At 44.7% G+C, this 19,750-nt stretch overlaps 2 protein-coding genes across 3 annotated transcripts in view; one reads left to right on the top strand and one right to left on the bottom strand.

The window, feature by feature from the left end:
* The window catches only part of LOC138467193 (tropomyosin alpha-1 chain-like), a 996,954-nt gene that overhangs the window by 263,833 nt on the left and 713,371 nt on the right, over positions 1–19,750 (top strand). The gene's annotated exons all lie outside the window — the stretch shown is intronic.
* LOC138467458 (uncharacterized) overlaps positions 1–19,750 on the bottom strand; it is a 95,161-nt gene that overhangs the window by 53,691 nt on the left and 21,720 nt on the right. The window contains exon 2 of one of the 2 annotated variants that reach the window (XM_069607468.1): positions 6,384–6,503. The exons of the other annotated variant lie outside the window; for it this stretch is intronic. The gene's annotated coding sequence lies outside the window, so the exon portion shown is untranslated. The remainder of the gene's footprint in view (positions 1–6,383; positions 6,504–19,750) is intronic. 2 annotated transcript variants of the gene reach the window in all.

The raw sequence follows: 19,750 nt of genomic DNA, 5'->3' as shown, positions 1-19,750 counted from the left end.
GGACTCCTCAGCATCTCCCTGAAAGACAGTACTTGCATTATTTTGGATAACAATAATTATAACTGAAAACAAAGACTAGAGGACGAGTACTATGGTGTACCATTAGGTAAAATAATTACACAATAAATTAAAACTATTGATTTACAGGTCTAAAACAAGTCAGTGGCAGAATAGCTTAGTAAGATTACCCGATAGGCGCTTGAAGTGGCTGATGACTGCAATAACGACACGGATGGAGAATCTTCCGCCTGCATATTGAGTGGATACATAAATGGGGAAATTATTGTTAGCTAATGTCGCACACTACCGCAAGGCCGAGAGCTAAATCCGTAAACTTGACTCACCAGTGGAGGGATGTGGACGAATAGAGTGGGAATAGCGGTTGAGAGCAATTTTCGCTTCGCTCGCGGTGTTTTCTTCTTTATTAGCAATGATGTGGAGTACATGTCTGAGCTAAAGTGCCTGCTGCAGATGCGGTATCGATCACCCCTCTTGTCTGCAAAGACTTCTAGGACTCTACTTTCAAGCTCAGACGGTGGATATCCGCAATATCGGACCCATTCTCTTATCTGATCTATTGTCTTAGGGAAAACATGCATTATAGTACCTTCAGATTTGTTATGGGTCTTCGAAGGGCAACCGCCAATGGAACAGGCAGGCATTGTGGAAAGTTCTGAAAAGTAAAGATCAACAATTCTCTATGAATACCAATGTGTTACTTTAAAAAAATAGCAAAATAATTTGACTAAACTCAGAACATGTGACTAGTTCCTTGCATGTACTGTCGTGAACGAAAAGAAAACATGGATGCAATTTGATGACTACTAGCAAATAGATATAAATTAAAAAATTGGACGCAAAATGATTATGGTACATGGCCTTACCTTGACGAACAAACAGTTAGATGCAGGGATCAGAGTAGTTTCTTGTCGTAGAACAGGGAGCAGTTCACAGGTTGCAAACTGACGAGTTTGCTCGAAGAGGTCACGGAAGTTCACAGAGACGAAGAGCAGATAACCAGCACCTTCACGGGTTGACTAGCAAAGCGCAAAGAAGTTCTCATTAGAAATATGAAGTGGGTTATAAAGAATTCGAAACAGGGGTGTGTTTGTAAATGAATGACGTGTATATGCCTTTGATAGGGCGGGGGGGTCGATTGGGGCGGTGGTCATGCAGACAAGACACAGGAAGACTCGTGAATGGAGACACACTTATGTGGATTGCAGGGGGGCGTCCAGCGTGAGGGGGGGATGCCTGGCAGGAGACACGGGGTCTGGAGGTAGACACGGGAACAACAACCCATGCTCTATAGACCACTTTGAAGTGTACATGGTCTTTGGCACCTCTTGGCCTTTATCGCTCCCTGACAGCTCCAACTTGCCAGCACAAGTACCCTGGTGCGAACTGCTTTGATAGGGCGGGGGGGGGTCGATTGGGGCGGTGGTCGTGCAGACAAGACACGTTTGCCGCAGGGCCTCACCAAGGAGAGGCCATCTAACTGCATGTAAGAGGCAGGCTGCAGGATCTAGTACATGGAAGGCAGGGGGGTGAGTTTATAAATACCTCACCCTCCCAGGAGAATATATGGGGGTCATCTCTGTACCCGGTGCCCAAAAGGATGATTTATTATGATCAACCATATTGATTATTTACCTATAACCATGTTTTGTATCAATAAAATCCAACGGCTTTTTATTGCCAACGCTTGAACAAAGTGGTGTGGTAAGTATTTTCGGGGGAGGAGGCAAGGCCGGGAGGCTTGATGCCAACCCGCAAAATAATATATGTATGACTGCTGCATATATGGGTTCAACGGTTATGTGGATTGAAGGTGGGCAGCCAGCGTGAGGGAGGATGCTGGCCGGAGACATGTGGTGTGACAAGACAAGGCACAGGAACACTATTCAATGGAGACACACTAGATTCATTTAAAAAATCAAAACAACCATTGTTAAAATATATGTTGGGCTTTATTTTAGATCTTAATTTCAATTGAACATAAATAATAAACATTACACATTGTAAAGTTCCGGTTGCAGCACATCCAGGGAAAACCCGCGGTATTGTCCACTGTCGCTGGGGAAATGTTGTCTAATGGCAAGTACCGCACAGGCAGGTATTACTCTCCGAACGCGGTGTCCGAGCCTCCCGTGAAGCCACCAAGTGAAGCAACGATAGGCCACCAGCCTGTACCACCTGTGAAAAAGAAAGATGCAAACTGTATTAAAATGACAAAACTTTCTTATCAATGTCGATTCAGGTAAAACATGTCATTCTGCTTTGAAAAAAATTCTATCTAGAAAATGCACAATATGGAACCAATTAACATGCGTTCCAATGATATGTAGATGTAATTTTATATGTGGGAGACGACCATGAAATAGTAGTGGCATCACTGACATCACAACCAGAGTATACTTACTCGTTACTCGGATTACGCGGACGAACAGTGCCGCGAAGTTCGTGCATAAGCACCATCATCATCCTCAACACGGTCCGTGAGAGGCAGGCTTCCCTGAACTCTGGCAGCTCGGTGATGCATTGCGGGCTTTGCTCGCCTTCCTGCGGACTTTGCTCGCCTTCCTGCAGACTTTGCTCGCCTTCCGAAATGTAGGCCAAGCACCCGGAATTTTCACGGCAGCAGCAGTTCTCCTCCTCAGTTGGCATTAGCTCGCACCGATTGCACGTGCACCAGGTGGAGACGCCGTCCATGCGACATGGTCCAGGCTCTTCATCCGTTGACTGGTCCTCCCAACTGCCGTCCGAATCCCCATCGTTTTCGCGTGCTTGCCTTTCCAGTAGTTCCTCCTCGGTGTACTCGGGCTCGTACATATACGGCATTATTGTAGCCATTGTGTGGTAAAGAAAGTAAAATAATTTACCGAGATGGTACAGGTGTTCACAAGGCCTAGAAGCGGCGAAGGTAGCTGACCAGAGCACAGAAACGAGTCACAGAATACTCAAAGTAACACAGAGAGAGGAATGGAATCGAAAATCTGCTGCTGTGTGTTGTGAAACGGTCTGTTTATACTTATTGGGGAAAGAGGCGTCCTGCCATTTCCATGGCGACACGTCATTAGCTGAGGCGCAGCGATTGTTGACACGAGACGTGCTTTGGCGTTGGGAAATGGGCGGTACGCGTCTGCTGATGTCAGGCTCAGGGGCGGGGATTTGATTTAGTGCCGCAAAGGCAGGTGAGCCAGGTCGATGGGGCGAAATGATAGGATTATCACAAAATGGAGGCTGATTTCGAGTGCAATAATGGGCGAAAAGTCGGGTAAGGTCCATAGGAAAGTTTTCTACGATCTACCGATTTATGCTTACAAACACATGGCCGACCCGTAGGGACAATAAAAAAAAAGTCCCGGAACTATCCTTTAATGATTCATAGCGACCAAGTTAAAATTGAGTCCCTAAAATTAAGATTGTAATGGTGAACACCTCCTCGGGAATTGGGATTATATACTTTTTGACAGGTAAATGCAGCTCATTTGCTAATCATGTCATGATAATAGAAACTCTAAACATGAATTAAGACAGTACCCTTCCCCCGATCCTGTGGATATTTCATTTTGAATGGGCACTCTTTTTACTTAGGGGCACTTAAATGCACATTTTCTTGCCTTGATCATCCTTAAAAGTTTGAAACTATAAATAAACTTGTAGTGTAAAGCATAGACTACATACATTCACTTTGTAAAGGTTTGCCAGTATAACCTCTGTTGCTACAAAAGCCTCAAGGATTGAGCTGTGTCTACTGTTCAAACTGAAACCCAGAGAGCCCAAGATTCTTTGTCTGGCCAACTATGCCATTTGGAACAAGGGAGCCTGCTTCCTTTTGCTGAAAATCATTGATACTAACCACAGTGGTACATGCGATCTTCAGAATGTGGCCCACTAACCACTCCAACTTGAAGCAGGCCCAGGTCAGATGTATCCTCATTTATCTGACTGGCCCTCAACATCTGAGACTCTAATACCAGAGAAATCTTAGAGCTGTAGAATGTATGCCTCTTCAAAGTGAGATGGACCCCCACACCCCAACTATTTGTACATGTTTAACACTCTTAATCCTGGATGAGATCAGCTCATATTTCCCAGGCTGGCACTAACCTTTATCTGGTAATTGGGAGGGCCTTAGCTTCAAGGAGGGGTTCTATGAGCCATGCCCTGACAGCTCCTCTTGACAGCAGTTGCGAATGAGAAGGGATAGGGGTCCACTGGGAGGACATCTCAGTCCAATGCAGATGGTCCCACTCTGAAGCAGTACATTGTTTTAGTTTGAGTGTGAGCTCATCAATTCAACAAGTTATGTGACCCGTCAGATCAAGAGAAATGGCAGATGTTCTTACTTTGGACCAACCAACATGAAGCATAGACATACTTAAATTGGTAAGGGGACAACAAAATACCTTCCCTGACACTAGTGCACCGCCATATAAGAATATGGGTGGAGGTGAGCATCTTTTTTCTGGCAGCGATTTATCTTTCTGGAGAGGTGAAAGGGCTTGCAAACCATTTTATGTGGCTATCTCCATATTCTGTGTATTACTGCCGCGACCCCTGCCTGTTCAATAGCTGTGTTTCCGGTTCAGCTCTTCAAAGGTGGACATGTCTGTACCAACGTTAAATGCTCCTGTGTTTTGCTTACAAAGCTGATCCCTGGCGGTATGGTGGGTAGATACCCATTCTTTCCCATGGCTACCAGTCCTTGTGTATGTTTTTCCTCTAATCTCACTGGCCCTGTGTTCTCTTCAAGATCAGGAAGAAAAAGGTGGAGGTTCATTTTTGGATCTGATGTGCTTCTCAGTCCACCTCTATCCCAACAAGCTGAGACAACTACATCCTGTTGCCTGTAGGTTGAAAGGGGGTCACCTACAGGGTTGTTCTGCTGATGGAAACAATGTATGTATTGTTTTGGAAACAAAATATCTCACATTTAATGCAGCAACTTTGGCTTATGCACATACTTTCAATGCAAGTTGAGAATTGGGGGTTAGGTATCACTCCTCTTCCTTTGAGACAGGAGTGTCTGTTAGTTTCCAAATTTTTTATTGCTATATGGCACAGAAATTCATTTGATGGGAATTTTCAACGATTGTCTGGTACTGGCTCCTGACTAGGATATGATCAAAAGATTGGCTTTGAGGATAGTGATGAGTCAGATGGACAGAGGGGTAATCGACTAATTACGTACTGATAATTTTCTTTACATCAAGTCTTCCTTGTCACAGTCCTAAAGTCATTCCCACCCAAATTGTAATTGATTACTAATGCCTATTGTGGGAGAGGATGCCCCTTAATGTGTAAGAAATGGGATGAAGAAGACATGGACTTCAATTAGTTAAAATAATTAGGCCATTCCACAGCAGAGTAGCTGACACAATGATGGGCTCAAAGCAGTACCACAAACTGCTCTGAGAAAAGGCAGACACCACTGGAACACGCCCGGAGCTCACAGTGCAACATTGCAGGGTAGCCATGTTAATGGCCCCTTGGCTCCACCCCCAGAAAATGTTATGTTTTCATAGTGGTCTTGGCAGACTGAATGACGTGCACCAAGTTCACTCAGCTGCATTTAATGCTGTGTGCACAATTATTAGGTGTGCATCCTGCCTAGAAGTGCCAGATTAAACCCTGTGGGTGACCTGTCAGGTTTGGTCTTGCCTCTTCCACAGGAGCTGCTGATCCCACAGACCCCCTCCAGGCACTTCCAACCCATCCTAGCGTGAATTCACAGTTGGGTTAGAAACACCAGGGGAGAGAAAGGGGTAGTGGATAAAATATTATGCGTCACAGACTGGCTCTGGTCATGGCAATCTGCAGTGGGATGACAAGTCACAAATAGAACTCCTTCTTTCCCCAGAAGTAAATACTTGTATGTTATCCCTTCAGTTCCCTCCCTTACCTGTCACACCTCCACAACAAGCCAGAAGGTGAATGAAAAATTAAAACAGTTCTCTTCTCTTGTCCTAGAACTTGCTTCTGAAGCCTTGGTAGATTCACATTAAAATCATAACTAACTCTTCCTAACTACAAGGCGGTATGTAGCTGTGTCTCTACACTACAGCAATTGTTTCTGGTGTATCCAGTTTTCTTAGGTATTTTGTTTTCTGCTGCTCCTTAAAGCTATATTTACAATAACATTCAGTTTGTCCCATGTACTGAGACTAGGAAGATTCCCCTGTCCTCCTCACCAATACTTGCAATAGCGCACATCTGCTGGGGAATTGAGGCTTCTGCTTGTTTCCTCTTCACTTTAAACGTGTAGTACAAGCAGTCTTTAGAAATTAATAAAACCTTTGTACAAGTCTCTATTATATCAGCCCCTTGGAAGTAACCTTTACTCCTAAAGCACTTTTTCCATTAAGCTGCTCTCCCACCTGAGAAGTTCCAGCTGAATTAATCTCCAACCTCTTCTACAGCTTCTTCAGTCTTCTCTTACTCCTTTCTTCTGCTGCTCCTTCAGATTACTTCATGAGTGTTGATCCTTTGGGGCCTACCTGTAGGGGAGCTTAAAATTAGACAACTGGACTCTGTAAAATGTCTGATGAAAGGCAGTTAGTATTTTTTCTGAACATTGCAAGTTGATTGTTCCTGCCCTTACAGCCAACCAGCCTTCTCTTCAAGGTTCTGTCATCTTGGCCTGGGAGTCCTGATCAGCTGTGGTTAAGGAAAATAAAATTACTAACACCTTCCCCAACTCCCTCTCCCTTTAGCATCTACTCTTGACAAAGCAACCCCCTATGTTGTGTACTGTAACTTGTCCTTTATACCTGCAAACCCTGACAGGCCCCTAAGCAATCAATATGTTGGGCGCCCCTCGCAAATTATCTCCAAATACGTTTTTAATATTACCAACCAACAATTTTAATATGTTTTGATGAGTTGCTCAAAACAAGCGTTCTCTATTAGATTACTGTAGCCCGGCACAGGCTGAGTTGAAAGCATGTCTGACTGGCCATGTTCCCTTCCCTGTATGATACAAAAGCTGGCATGGGGTAGTAGCACTAACAGGGCACCCTTGACCACCTACGGGCGCTGCCACCTTACCATACCTACCCTACTCTGACTTCACCTTACCACTATATCTACACTACCCTGACGAGAAACAGCCTAATTTATGAATAGCGGATTCATACCTTGGTGCCGTTTACACCATATTTTGTGTATGTCTCCCTGCCACCATTCCTCCCCCACGTATGCACCGAATTATTTCCCCTCAGCTACTGGCTCACCCTCATCGATATAAATAATGTAATTTTATAAAGGTGCCATTTTCGTGGCATGCCTCCTCAATCTGCAGTATTGCCATATGTACAACAGCTACTTAGAAATGTGTCTTGTATGAAAAATACAACTAATCATGTGTATGGCACACTGCGAACAGTCTCTTGACAATTGGTTTTATTATTACCTAGCTTAAGCAAACCGAGCGACTCCAACACAGAGTGGACGGGGAGGACTGAAAAACAGGTTCCCTTTTGATGCCGCCTGTGCTGGACCTCTGATGACTACTAGTCCTGCTTCTGCCTGCCCATGCGCACCAGCCAGGGTGTGTCTTAGACTCACCGAGTCTGTGCTTGGGCCCTGGCTGGCACACACAGGCACTAAAGTTTAAAATAAAACTGAATTGCAAGTCAGCAGGAGATTGCAGCCAAACGGATGTGGCGGGAAGCAATACAGTTTGAAAGAGGAAAAAAGAAGAATGCAAATGCAGTGCAGCACACCAAGGCTCCTTTCTTGCTGCTGCTGGTGACAGCTGGCCTGCTTAGCTGAGAAGTGCCAAAAATAAGTGACGGCATCCATCCATGGCAAACACTGGTACAAATTAAGCACTAAGGGGACCCCTAAAAGGAGTGGGGCCCACAGGCCATGCCCACTTTGCCCATTAGGTAACGCGGCACTGTTGCCTGGTCACAACTGATAGCTTCGCTGTGATTCAGGAGATCAGCCCCCACTACCTGCTCAATGTGGTATGGGTTCAAGCACAGTTCTTGACCACGGCAAGGAGATGAGCCTGTAGTGGGTCATCACATTGCTCTTGTTGCTCTTTTAAGAGGGATCTTTAAAGATAAGCTGGTTCCATGCAAGGTGGACCCACAGCATTACCAACATCCAACAAAGTCCATATAGGTTTAACTTTAGAAATGCGCAATGTGTCCTGAGTAAGTGTGGAGTGGAGTAAAGCCCTGCTGGCTTTCCTCTCTGCTATGGACCCTCACGCAAATATGCGCATTTATGGATATGCGCAAACAAAGATGGCAGCAGTTAAGGAGTTATGCAATCTTACACAGCTGAAACCTTTAACCACTCACCCACCCGCCAATCCTCAACCCCAGCACATAATATTAAACCCACAAATTAACTTTAATCCAGCCTCAGGCGTGGGGATACAGGGTTATATAAATGACTGATAAGTAAGGCAAAGTGTGGGTATTTGAGTCGCAGAGTAGCCAGAAGAGATGAAGCAGGAGAGGGGAAGTAGTTTCAGAGTGATCTATGAGGGCAGAGCTGAAGATGCATAATTAGCAGGTGGTGCAGAGATCTGAAAGTCTAGAAGGATTAGGAGATGCAGGGAGAGTTCGGAGTATAGGAGGTGGTGAATTGACAAGGTGACTGAAGGCGAGAGAAGAAAAGGGGTTGGGGAGGGGCAGAAGGGGTTGGAGGAGGTGAAGATCAGGATCACGAGAGGTTGGAAGTCACAGAGAGATAAAACATCTAGAGAAAGAATCAGAAGTGGGGAGCCCTCTAAAAGCAAAGGGACCTTGACAGAGGGTAAGAAAACAATTTCTGGAGAACACAAGCCTTCAATGTGGATACCTACAACCACTGGATAATGGCCTGTGACCCCCCCCCCCCAGGATAGGGCAATCAGTGACCTTGTCATCAACCATCTGAGCAACGTTGGGCAAGAGCTTTGTGAAGAGCTGTTGTGGCTGTGTTGGACTGCTTGTGAACTCGGAAGGGCTGGAGTTCTTGCTGCTTTGAATTGCTGAACTTTGATTCCCACAGAACTGAGAAGTGATTTTCAGGCCATTTGCGTGGGTTGCGACATGAAAGGAAGCCCCCCCACCCTTTACCCACAACTCCTTTATTATTGGAACGATCACGCATTTGGCAAGAGCTGTGTAAAGAGCTGTTGTGGCTGGGTTGGACGTCTCGTGAACCCGGAGGTGCTGGAGGTATTGCTGCTATGAATTGCTGAACTTTGATTCCCATGGAACTGAGAAGTGATTTTCAGGCTATTTGCATAATTTGCGTGAGTTGCAATGTGAAAGAAAGCCCACCCTTTACCCACAACTCCTTTATTACTGGAACGCTTGTGCATTTGCGCGCGCGCATTCGGCAAGAGCTGCATAAAGAGTTGTTGTGGCTGGGTTGGACGTCCAGTGAACCCGGAGGTGCTGGATGTTCTTGCTGCTTTGAATTGCTGAACTTTGATTCCCACGGTATGCAAGCTATGAAAAGACAGTAAACTGGATTGGATTCACTAGTGCAACTCAGATACTTAAAACATCTTTTGCTTCAATTACAGGAACTGAGAAGTGATTTTCAGGCTGTTTGCATAATTTGCGTCGGTTGCAACGTGAAAGGAAGCCCCACCCTTTACCCACAACTCCTTTATTATATTTGCGCGCGCGCATTCAGCAAGAGCTTCGTAAAGAGCTGTTGTGGCTGTTAGGGCTGAGTGGGGTGAGTCGATCTTGTGGTTACTGCAAAAGCTTGATATTTAGTCGTCTTCACTGTATATGAGGCGTCGTCTATATTCCCTGAAATCGGACATGCCGGAATATGTAGCCATTTCCCGTGCATCAGTAACTCTTAAATCCACCCCTGCTAAACCATCGCCGGTAATTGCTAGTAGAAAAAAAACTCACGGGTATAACGCCCTTACTGCCCGATCGGAAGATCATAATGGAAGACATTTGTGATTACTGCATGCTCAGAGAATGGAGTCCTCATGAATTAGATTATGTTTCTCCCAATCTGAATGTGTCTATCGTGCCACCTTTACAGTCTTATAGGGTCACTCAGGCAGACATAGGGATTGTCTCTCTGAATGACACACAATTACTGTCTGGTGCGAGCACCGCTGAGAGTCATAACGGCCAAAGCAGACCCCTTAGTGAGGTTTCACCCTGCAAATCTGCTTCGTGTGGCGTGGTGTCAAAACTGCCTTTCTTTGAGAAAGTTCTCTCGGATGTTTCCGCGCAAGCTTTTGTAGATGTCGCTCCAACTAATGTAGAAACACTTCAGCACACGTTAACACATGAAATACCTGATGATGGTGTAAAAGATAAAGTAACACATTTTTATGTGTCCGTCGGAGTGCCGGCTTGTTTTTCTCCAATTGCTAAAATTGGGCTGAGTTCTCGGAATTCTACAAATCTCTCTCATAGTAGGTTTGACCAGGCAATTCATACCGTATCGGATCACTCACCTTCTTACATTCAACCTACCCCACGTAGAGCGCGGGCGACATCACAATTGGAGGAGAGCAGGTCGGTACCCCAAAGGGAATATAGAAATCGGTTGCCTCTTATCGAAATTACTCTAAATGCCATTAATACCACCATGCTATCACTTACTAAGTTATTTGAGTCATTGGACTTCAAAATACACACACAAGCGGTACAGATAGAAAAAATAAATCACATGGATGAATGCTTTTGATTTAAAGGGTGACTCAGTGCGAGATGTGGCAAAAACTAAAACTCTGAGCGTGTCACGCCTGAGCAAGATATTGAAGTGCCTCATGAGAGTGGCAGTGGTGAGATGAGGACAGTATTGCCCTGTATGAACTCTATGCCGCTGTCCTCTCCCACGTGTGTGATAGGGAGTGCATCTGAGGAGTCTTCTATAGTTCTGGGAATTATGACCACTGGAGTTCCAAACTCTAGTGGGAGCGCCACAGAAGCACTTTTGTCGCACGTTGAACCGCAAGGCTGTTCCATGAAGTAGGCACTAGGCCAGCGTAAAGGTTATGTTGCTTCTAGCCGCTAGTACCGCGTAAGGGCATATGGGCCCTTAGCGATCGTCCCATAAGATCATCAGAATGGTGCAGTTGTTTACATTAAGCTGCAGCTGGCGGTTAAAAAAACCATCTGCCGGAGTCTGAAACTGGTGGCAGTGGCAAAAGGGAAGGATATACCTGTTTTGAAAACATAAAATTTATAATTAGTCTCACCAGCCGATCTTTATTAATAATATTCATTTTATTTATTACGGCCGAGCTGAAACTATTTGCTTTCAAGGAAGTGCAATGGAGTATGTTCGGCTCTAAAATCAATGCGAAAACTAACAAAATAAATAGAGGTTAGTACACAATGAGAAACAACTTTTTGTCTACATGCGTGTGGAACGTGGACCTGCATGCCCATGTGCCCGCTACAAGGACGATCCCACAAACGTTTTCAAAGCTCTTCATTCATTGATGTATTCATGCATCCATTCATTAATTCTTCATTCCAGTATAAAAGCGTCTAAAGAGTTAGTTACATTATATTTGCAATTTCCATTGTGTCTCTGCGTAATGCAGTCCGTAAATCCCACTGTGCTATTGACATCGATTTTTCGTATGCTGAACTAACATGAAACTCGGTCTAGTTTCAGAATTTTCTGCCTTATCGTCTCTTACGTTATTGAACCCCTACCCCCCCCCTTCAAATGAAGTTCTTTCGGAATGGTCCTTGTCTCTCAAGGTCAAAAAACAATAGAACCTTATACTGCCAGTGCGAGTTGTGGGCCTCTTCAGGGCGCGAGCTGAAAATCAAAGCCGCTGACCTTCACTAGAAATGAGCATACATTCTTTCTTTGCAACATCCCGTAGTAAAGCCATCTGTGAGAACTTGAAGTTTCGAATCCATCTATGTAATGCGCCTCAATGTGCAAATGCGAACTGGCTTCTCTCTCATCTGCAACGGCTCGCTTGGCGCGTTCTAAGGCCCCCAATTTTCTCCTCGTTGTCTGCGAGCTTTGAAGCCCTAAAGAACCATAACTATTGAGACATTTAATTTTTTGGGGAAGGTCAGGGAAAGTATAAAGTACCCGAGGCGAAGAGTTGAAAGTGAGATTTATTGTTTGTTTTATTATTTGCAATACGCAAGCCTCTACTCGGTTAACAGTGCCCAGCATTTAGAAGAGATTGCGAAAATTAGTTACATCAACAAAAATATATACATACACATATAGACAAGGTCAGCAATATGAGGTGAATAGAGAGAGAATTCAAAGATGACACCCAGGTTGTTCGGCACCCAGGATGGTGAAGGTAGGGGTTAGGGTTAGCGTACTTTGTATGCACACTGTACAATGACATTTATGTACAAAAAGACAATCGTATTACAATTATTTAAACCGGGACTTCACAACCAGCTCTCCTTTGGGTGGACATGGCACAGTGGCAATGTTGGGTGGCAATGGATCAGTGCTCTGCACAGAAACGTTCAAAATTCCATATCTGTGCTTCTCTAATACAGCAACAATAAGGCTTTTGACAAAGTCGAACTCCATTTCCTCATAGACTGGTTTGATCACCCATTGCTTACTTCTTTTTGAAAAGGCCTTAGTGTAGCGAGGCATCCTTACATTACCCTTAGTCCTAGATTGTTCACGGCCGAGATTCTCGTTATGGGCCAAGACCGCTAGTAGAGTCCTATGTCTCATGCCCTGTATGCTGAAATGCAAGCGCTTTGGCCTGTACTTTAGGCACATATTGTGGAACACCTCCAAACCTTCTGTGTGACAGAATTCTGTCAGTCCCCTCAAATCTCTTGATAGAGTTTTATCGAAAACAATCTTCTCAATGGCTTTGTGTGTCAGTGAAGATGGATTCAACCACTTCTTCTTCCGTGCCTCCACTGGGGACAAAGGGCCATGTTCACATTGGTGGAAATGTAGGTTTTCTGGCCAGCGGTGCACGTTGGTACAGTGGTGCATCAGTGACCGCCATTTTTCAAGTAGTATTTCCACTGACTCTTCACAAGTTTTGGAGCTCCACCAAAGATGGTTGCTGATAGACTGGGACCACTCTGAAATACTTTCCAAACCTTTTTTTTCCCCCTGCAGCCGAGATTTTCTTATTGATTAATTTAGCAAGATGCCATACGTCAAATTGATGTTTAATATGTGGGAACTGCTCTCTCATTGTCTTGGCAATTGAAACGTGTCTGTCCGTGGCTATGAGGTCGATGTGCATTCCCCTCGATTGCAGATATTCCACTGATTTTATAAATCCTAGTTTCTCCATGGCCACTGAGGATGTACATTGTGTTACCTGCACAACCACCAAACTCACAATTTTCTTACTATCCATCTCCTGAAAGTGGTAGGTGCAGTACTTAGCAGAAAATCCAGGGCTGTCGCACTGTCCATCGCCGGCTAGCCTGAATCGTTTGCCTTCGAATGTACTTGCTAGAGACAATTGTTCAATTTTCCAAGCATCACTAATGGCCGGAAACAGATAATCATGTTGGTATTTGTAGTACTGCATTTTTTAAATGAAATGGAGTCCCACAAACTGAAAGAAAGACTATAACTTTCTAAAACTGGAGCCACTAAAAAGTGATGCAGCTGCACACAGTAGATTGCCTGCTGGCAGTTTCCCCAGTATCGGTTGTGCAAACCATGAGAACGTATGATGTAATCTACAGGCGGCATGTATTGTGACGTTACTGCCTTGTTTTTGACGAGTCACATGAATCAATTGCTTCCCACATACCTTCCCTCTGACGGAATGCCCACATTTCAGCATACTTATAATATCCATCAAACAACTGTCGAATACTATGTATTTGCCCTCTTTCATTAGACTGTCATCCTGCGTCAAAGTTGTTTCGGCCTGTGACGTTGAGGACATATCACCACATTTGAAAGAAATATTGCTGCTATCAAGTTCTGATGCGTCGGTGAATGCTGCTGCTGGTTCATTCTCTGTCATTTCAACATCTGCTACTTCAACATTGATGGGAGAACACAACAATGTCGACAGCTTTTTTGGTGACAACTTTTTGGCTGGTGTAGATTGTGTAAATTGATCTGCGACTACTTCAGAGCTATCTTCAATACATCCAGTATCATGTTGTTGCGGTGGTGCGGTCGTACTGTAGCAATGGTCCTTTACAACTTTACTGGATTCTCCGGACACATTAATTTCATTTTCTGTACATTGGACATGAGCATCCCGAGTCTCAACATGCCGCGTCTGAATTAATAGTTCCTCCATAGCCTCCATAGTGTAAATGGTCTGGCAAGCAACATCTCTCATTCGCTTCACTGTCTGTGTATGTATAGTTCGTAGACCCACGGGTAACTAGAGGACAGATTGGAAAAGGGATGTTCAGTTAAAAACACAAGATAAAGTATAGTACAATTGACTTGGAAAAAACATAAAATAGTCCCCAGTACAAAAAAATGTCTAAAGTTATGAACTGTTTGTAACTAACCTTATTTTTGTTTCTTTTCTTTGCAACTTTTTTGACTCGACCTTCAACATCTGCACGCTGTTGCTCCGATACGTATCCGCATGTCTCCTCTTCCTCTTGCGCTGCAACGACTATATTTTCTGTATCCGCATAGACAGCACGGAATGAGGCTCCATCGACTCCCTGAAACATAGTATTTTCATTACTATGTAAAACGCACGTGAGGACGAACACACATGTACATCTCAATAGCCAAACACGATTTAAACATTGTGTGGAACAATCAAACGACAAGTATTCGAGCTCGGATGAGCTAGTTCGATGAAGCTGTCAGTATCCATACCTCTGGCTCTGCATGGACTGCCACGAATGATTGTATTGAAGAGGAGGCATCAGCAACTCCCTGAAACACAGTACTTGCGTTAGTATGGTTTTCAATATTGTAAACCTAACACACACTTGGGGTCGACGGCACAGGTACATATAAAGAGATCACACAAATGTTGCATTGTCTAAAAGAATCAAGGAATATTTAAATATGATCAGATTTAATCGACTTATTTCTCCGATTTCTTTACATCTGCATCATCTATATGGGATCTTGTGATTGTAGTAGAAGCTCCATCGTCTCCCTGAAACATAGTACTTGCGTTAATAGGGAAGAAAGTATAGCAAATGGAATCATGTTATATGATCACGCTCGATGGAGCGGTCAGTATCCATACCTCGTGCTGCTGAAGAATATCTAGGGCTGTTGTCAATGTGGTGCGCACTTCCGAAAGCTGTTGCGCCAATTCGTGTCTGCATGGTCCCGCTTCCACCGGAATTACTTGAATGTCAGGCTCCGCATCAAGTGCGTGGGTTGACGATTCAACAACTGCCTGAAACATAGTATTTGCATTACATTACAAGGATTACAATATTGAAAACACAACACACGCTTGGGGTCGACCGCACAGGTACATATCAACGGCTAACCATGAATGAAACATGGTGTAGAACAATCAAACGACAAGTGTTCCAGTCCTGATGATCACGGTCGGTTGAGCTGTCAGTATCCATACCTCGTGCTGCTGAAGAACATCTAGGGCTGTTGTCAATGTGGTGGACGCTTCAGCATCTCCCTGAAAGACAGTACTTGCATTAGTATGGATAACACTAATTATAACTGAAAACAAACACCAGGGGACGACAACTAAGGTGTATATCAATTGGAAAGCACTAACCAAACAATTGGTAAAATAATCACACGATACATACAAACTCTTACTTGACATGCATAAAACAAGTCTGTAGCGGAATAGCCAAGTATGATTACCTGATACGCGCTAGAAGTGGTTGATAACTGCGAGCATGTGACGGAAGTAGAATGTTCTTGCTTCAGATTCAAGAGATAGTCAAGAAGTTGGAAAGGTAAATTATTGTTTGATAATGAAAAGCCAACTTTTAAAATTGCCATGTAAGGAGACAGAATACTTGAGTAATGCACAATATAGCACAGTTCCCTGTGGCCATATATAGATTTCGTTGTTACGAAGATGTGGTGTACATGTTCGAGGGAAAGTGCCGGCTGCAGATCCGGTATCGATCACCCCCTCTTGTCCTCAAAGACTTGTTGGACTCTACTTTCCAGCTCATGCAGTGGATATCCGCAATGTCTGACCCATTCTCTTATTCGATCAACAGTTTTCGTGAATACATGCATTGTAGTGCCTTCAGATTTAGCATTGGGTCTTCGAAGGGCAACTGCTAATCGAATCGGCAGGCATTGTTGAAAATTCTGAAAAGTAAATATCAAGATTATTATAAAATCTTGATGAATAAAAATGTCATAAAAAAGTAAATGAAACATACCATGCTCAATGCAAGGTTTGTTTTGGTCGCCGGAACTATACCAGTTCATCATGTGCGGCTTAGTATTTACATAAGTTACAGACATTTTTTAAATTATGTGACTAAACTCTGAACATGTGACTCGTCCCTTGGATGTTCTGTCTTGCACGAAAAGGAACCATGCTTACATTATAGACTGGACCCCCGAAGGATGCAATTCAATGACAATTGACACAGATGAAAATAAATAGATCTATTGATAGCATAACAATTGAAACTCAAGTCAATAGCAATGAGACCAATGACCATAACTCTATTGGGTACTGTAATAGCAAATAGTTTGAAATGTAAAAATGACCGAAATATGACCAGGATACATGGCCTTATCTTGACCAACAAACAGTTGGATTCAGCAGGCCGAGCAGTATGTTGCAGGAGAACAGGTAGATGGCCACAGGTAGCACACTGACGAGTTTGCTCGAAGCGGTCACAGATAGCACGGCAACGAGCAGATTAACATAGATCTCAGTGCTTCTCAGGTAGAAGGTTCAGGAGTTGACTTGCAAATCACAAAGATGTTCTCATGAGACATATCAAGTGGTTTATAAAGTATTAGAAACAGGGGTGTGTTTGTGAATGAATGACGTGTGTATGTCGTGGTATTATGTTTATTGCAGGGGGGGCGTCCTGCCTCGGGGGAGGCCTGCCTGGAGACACGGGGTCTGAGGAGGCCATGTGAGCGATGGCCCCTGGGCGTGGGATACCTTTTGAAGTGTACATGCTGTTTGGCACCTTGGCCGTTTGCGCCCGTGACAGCCCCCCATGCCAGCGCTCATCCCCAGGTGCGAACCGCCTTTGATAGAGGGGGGGTGGGGTGGATGGGCCTGGGGCATGCAGATAAGGCACAGGAAGACTACTGAATGGAGACACACTTATGTGGATTGCAGGGGGGCGGCCTGCCTCGGAGGAGGCCTGCCTGGAGACACGGGGTCTGAGTAGGCCATGTGAGCGATGGCCCCTGGGCATGGGATACCTTTTGAAGTGTACATGCTGTTTGGCACCTTGGCTGTTTGCGCCCTTGACAGCCCCCCATGCCAGCGCTCATCCCCGGGTGCGAACCGCCTTTGATAGAGGGGGGTGGGATGGATGGGCCTGGGGCATGCAGGCAAGTGTGTGGGAGCGAGGGGCCATCAGGCCCCTCTCATCCTTTACTTCTCAGTAGAAACTCGTACCAAGTGCCTCCAGTAGTGGGTTCGCCCCTTGCCCTTATGTGATGTTAACTTTGGATGACATTTGCGTAGATGGGAACACTGAGCAGGACACGGGGCATCCATTTGTGTACCCCCTTTCCACTCCATCTTGGTGACCAGGCCTCACTACGATAGTACAGCGTGCAGAGCACATGGCCCACACCCTCGTTCCCACTCTGACTGGAAAACTCCAGAGGTATTTGCAACAGCTAATAAATGTAACGCATCACTCTTCCTCTGAGATTACGGTCCTGCATGTGAACCAGCCTGAACCAAAGCATTACTCGTTCATCTCCACAAACATGTCCTTGCCCATGCACCCTCGCCAGTGGAAACTTACTGCCTTTCTGACCCTGTGTCCCTGCAAGGTATTCTCTTCATGTGCCAGACCACTGACCACGCCATGATGCCCACCTAGCAGATCCCCAACTAACATTAGACCTCTACTGCAGTATATCGTTGCCTATCAATAACAAATGCCACATACCGGAGATTCTTGTGAGCACAGACCCACACTTCAAACAGTGTATTATAGTGGTCAAGACCCTTGACCTAAGGCCTGTATAATCCAATGTTAATTGATAGTATAGATATATGTGTGACTTTTATAGAGACATAACCGACTGAAATACTTTGAACAAGTGTTATTTAGTGCATGGATTATTGATAATATATTATGTTAGCTTAGATAGTGACCACCCCGCTTCACAGCGACCTGAACTTCACCCATTCCGAGCACAGATGTCTGACATCCATCCTTGAATGGAGATGCACTTGATTCATTTAAAAAAATCGAAACAACCATTGTTAAAATATATGTGGTGTTTTATTTTGATGACACAAAAATACAAAACTTTACACATTGTACAGTAACAGTTCAAGTTGCAGCACAAATGCAAGAGAAAATCCCCCGTACTGACCGCTGTCACTCGGGAACGTTTCTCTTATGGCACGAACGGCACCGGCGGGTATCACTCTTCGAACGCGGTGTCCAAGCCTCCCGTGAAGCCACCATGTAAAGGAACAATAGGCCACCAGCCTGTACCACCTGTGAAAAGGAATGAAACAAACTGTTTTTAAATGACCAAGATAAGTTTAATAAATGTTTGCTGTCAATGACAATTCTTGTAACTAATGGCATTCTGCTCGGACAAATACTATCTAGAGACTGCACACTATTGAACGACTTTCGTGCGTTACAATGATATGTAAATGTCATTTTGGATATAGTAGAAGACCATGAAATAGGAGTGGCATGACAAGCAGAGTATACTTACTCGTTACTCGGATTACGAGGACGAACAGTTGCGCGACGTTCGTGCATAAGCACCATAATTATCCTCAACACGGACCGTGTGAGGCAGGCTGCCCTGAAGTCTGGCAGCTCGGTGATGCATTGCGGTCGTGGCTCGCCTTCCGAAATGTAGGCCACGCATCCCGAGTTTTCACAGCAGCAGCAGTTCTCGTCCTTGGTTGGCCTTAGCTCGCACCGATTCCATGTGCACCAGGTGGAAACACCGTCCAAACGACTAGGTCCAGGCTCTTCAGCTGTTGAATCGTCCTCCCAAATGCCGTCCGAAGACCCATTGTTTTCGTGTGTTTCCCTTTCCAGTAGTTCCTCCTGGGTTACTCGGGCTCGTACATGTAGGGCATTATTGTAGCCATTGTGTGTTAAACAAACTAAAATAATTGATAGCAGTGGTACTGGTATCTGTTCACACGGGCTACAAGCAACGAAGGTAGCTGACCAGAGCACAGAAACGAGTCCAGAATACTCAAAGTAACACAGAGAGAGGAATGGAATTGAAAATCTGCTGTGTGTTGTGAAACGGTCTGTTTGAGGAAAGAGGCGTCCTGCCATTTCCATGGCGACACAATTAGCCGAAGCGCAGCGAATGTTGACACGAGACGTGCTTTGGCGTTGTGAAATGGGCGGTACATGTCTGCTGATGACAGGCTCAGGGGCGGGGGATATGATTTAGTGCCGCAAAAGCAGGTGTCAGCCAGGGCGATGGGGGGAAATGATAGGATTATCACAAAATGGCAGCGCCCTGATGCCTGTTTTCGCGTGCGTTTAATGGACGAAAACTCGGGTAAGGTCCATAGGAAAGTTTTCTAATATCGAGCGACTTAGGCTTAAAAACACATGGCCGACCCGTAGGGGCAATAACATTTTTTGACCGAACCATTCCTTTAACCGTTAAAAAGCTAACGTGTAAATACACAAATTGGCTTTGTTCA

The sequence above is a fragment of the Ambystoma mexicanum genome, chromosome 4q, assembly GCF_040938575.1.
Source record: "Ambystoma mexicanum isolate Mex_15411 chromosome 4q, UKY_AmexF1_1, whole genome shotgun sequence".
Classification (NCBI taxonomy): Eukaryota; Metazoa; Chordata; class Amphibia; order Caudata; family Ambystomatidae; genus Ambystoma; species Ambystoma mexicanum.
This window is presented reverse-complemented; position numbering and strand designations above follow the sequence as displayed.